General features: G+C 45.9%; 1 long non-coding RNA gene across 1 annotated transcript; it reads right to left on the bottom strand.

The window, feature by feature from the left end:
- LOC123142226 (uncharacterized) lies at nt 1-846 on the bottom strand. Its single transcript, XR_006470552.1, has 3 exons — nt 506-846; nt 370-420; nt 1-275 (listed from the first exon to the last, which is right to left on the bottom strand). It is a non-coding gene; the product is annotated as an uncharacterized lncRNA (long non-coding RNA).
- Between the last annotated feature and the right edge of the window lie 1,670 nt (nt 847-2,516).

Genomic DNA, 2,516 nt, shown 5'->3' with positions numbered 1-2,516 from the left:
GAAACACAAGACTAAGTACTTCTTTCTTTTTGAGATCAGACTAAATTGTATTATTAGTAGTAAGAAAGACCGAAATAAAAAAAAGATACGATGCTACCACACAAACACAACTAGGCCAACTTGTCTTCTTCTTATAGTGTGGATCCATGCATAATAAGCTATCTCATGATCACTGTGATGGCGCTGGTGGGTCGAGCAGGGTTGATACTTGTCGACATATTGAGGTGAGGGTGGTCGTTTGATGTCGGTGATGTTAACTACCACGCGTCTTGGTCCTATACAGTACATACAGATTATCAATATCTTGACACGAACGGCCAACACTGGACTAACTTTCTGTGGTAAGAAGATCAAGTTAGAGTGTGTTACCCTTGAAAACCTCTTCATTTTTCTCTACCTTTTTGTCGCTTGTTCCTGCCCCTGAAATAAACATGGCGATGTAAGAAAAAGGAAATTTTAGGATGTGCACAATCCAGTTCTAAGAGGGAATAAAAACGGTTAGTACCTCCGGAGTAGAAGATATTCTGTAGAAACGAATTTTTATACCTATTTTAGAAGCAAAACTTGCGTTAGAACCTTGCATAATAAATCAATAACTACTATATTTAAACTTGCCTTTATTGCCGTTGTTTTTCCGATCATCGGAGTTTGGCCCTGAGACACTCGTACCGCTAGCATTCTAAAGGCACTCATACGGGCTAGCATTCTAAACCAGCTGGCGGTGTGAGTGCCTCAGGTCAAACGCCGGTGGCCGGAAGGAGAGAAGAGACAGGAGGAGTGATAGTTGGAAGGTGGAGAGGGGAGAGGCTATAGCTGGGGAGAGTGGGATGAACGCACACTTGGACGGCAAGCTCAGGCGCCCAGTTTTATAGCCGTGGAGAGAAGAGGCCGGGATCTAAATAATTGCTACCAAAATGCACATGCATATGCACCAAAACGCAGTGCGTCGTGTTGGAGTAGTGCACCATGCTCTGAATAATAAAGTCGGATAGAACAACACACGGTGCGCATGCCTGTCGCAAAGCTACAGTACCGTCCTCCTCCTATGACGCAAAAAGAAAATGCAGGACATGGTGGTGTCTCGTCGGTGCAGTAGCGGTTCCACCACTCTACAGTATGAGAGCAGAGTCTGCTACCAACCTGGCAACGTATCACTACTATACAGTATTAGGGCAGAGCCTGCTAACAAAGTCGATAGGTCTACAGTTATCATAAGTCTCGTGGAGTCGTGGGGATGGAACAAGCGCGAGAAGCGACGCGGCAGACCTGTATACGATTTCTGTGTTGTCTGATAACTGTATATGGTGGCCAAAAAGTCAGTAAACCATCGGTATTTCCTTTTCCCACATGTAAAAACCATGAGCCTGTGTAATTAACATGTTTTCAAATAACATTGACCCACAGGGTAAGAGCAAGTAATTAACATTGTTTCTAATAAGTGGAGCTCGTCTGCCACCGATGACTTGCTGGACTTTGCTCTTATTTCCCCTCTCTTCTTGGCACGACTCAACCTTAATTAATCAGTGTCATTTTCACAAGAGACACGATGTACCCAAGGGTGGTACAGCGGTGTGGTCATGATTTCTGTGCAGAGCACTAGCGAATCTGGCCCCACTGACCAGTAAAGAGGCATGGTCCGGTCACGTCTACCTTCCCGTGTTTATCTGTCACGCACGCACAACCGGCTCCAGGAGACACGACCGCGGCGACCAGAGCTGCATGCATGGCTGACGGCAATTAAAAATTTGATACTAGAAAATTAAAGAACAGTTAACCAATGTAGCAGTAGGTTACTTGCACTCCGGTAACACTAGGCCTGACCAGTCAAGTCACCTTGATTTTGCTTGCCAATGGAGCTGCATAGGATAATGGTTTCGATTACAGGGAATTCTGTCTGTTTATACGTGTGCGACGACTACCAGCTGTGTGACGTCCAAACTGTAATGCCAATGCCATACATTGTCAAAAGCTCAAAATTGGCTGACTGTGACTCTCAAATTCAAAAGGCGTACGCAGCGGGGCCATCCACGTGTCATAGACCGGTAAATAAAATCCTAGAGGTAAAAGATGGCCACATGCATGCATACATGCATGGCGGCTTCTCAGGTCGCTCGTGTACATTTCTTAACGCGTTCGTCCCTTTGCGTGGAACGTCTCTTTCGCGCCGTTGGATTTTCTTCACCCCCTATATTCGGCGGGCATCCCATTCAATCGCCCCCACCACCCAGCTGGCTTTAAAAGTTGCCCTTCAGAGTTTCAAGTATAATATAAAGAGAAGGCAGTACGTTGTCACCCATTTTCCCGTCGAGCAAATCCCAGTTTGTTGCCAGGGATTATGTTGTGAGAATAAGTAATGCTGAATCAAAGTGTAGGCGCGCAAATAAAAATGAGGGCAAAAGGCATTTTTGAAAGGATCATGCACCACCGAACCATCATCACTGCCGACAGAACAAGCCGCCAATGTGCGTTGTACCGCTCCTCTACCGAGTTAGCTCGATCGTGGCAGTGGTAGCTTC

Source organism: Triticum aestivum, chromosome 6D (genome assembly GCF_018294505.1).
Source record: "Triticum aestivum cultivar Chinese Spring chromosome 6D, IWGSC CS RefSeq v2.1, whole genome shotgun sequence".
In the NCBI taxonomy this organism is placed as follows: Eukaryota; Viridiplantae; Streptophyta; class Magnoliopsida; order Poales; family Poaceae; genus Triticum; species Triticum aestivum.
The sequence above is the reverse complement of the archived record's forward strand: the minus strand, read 5'-3'. Positions and strand labels throughout refer to the sequence as shown.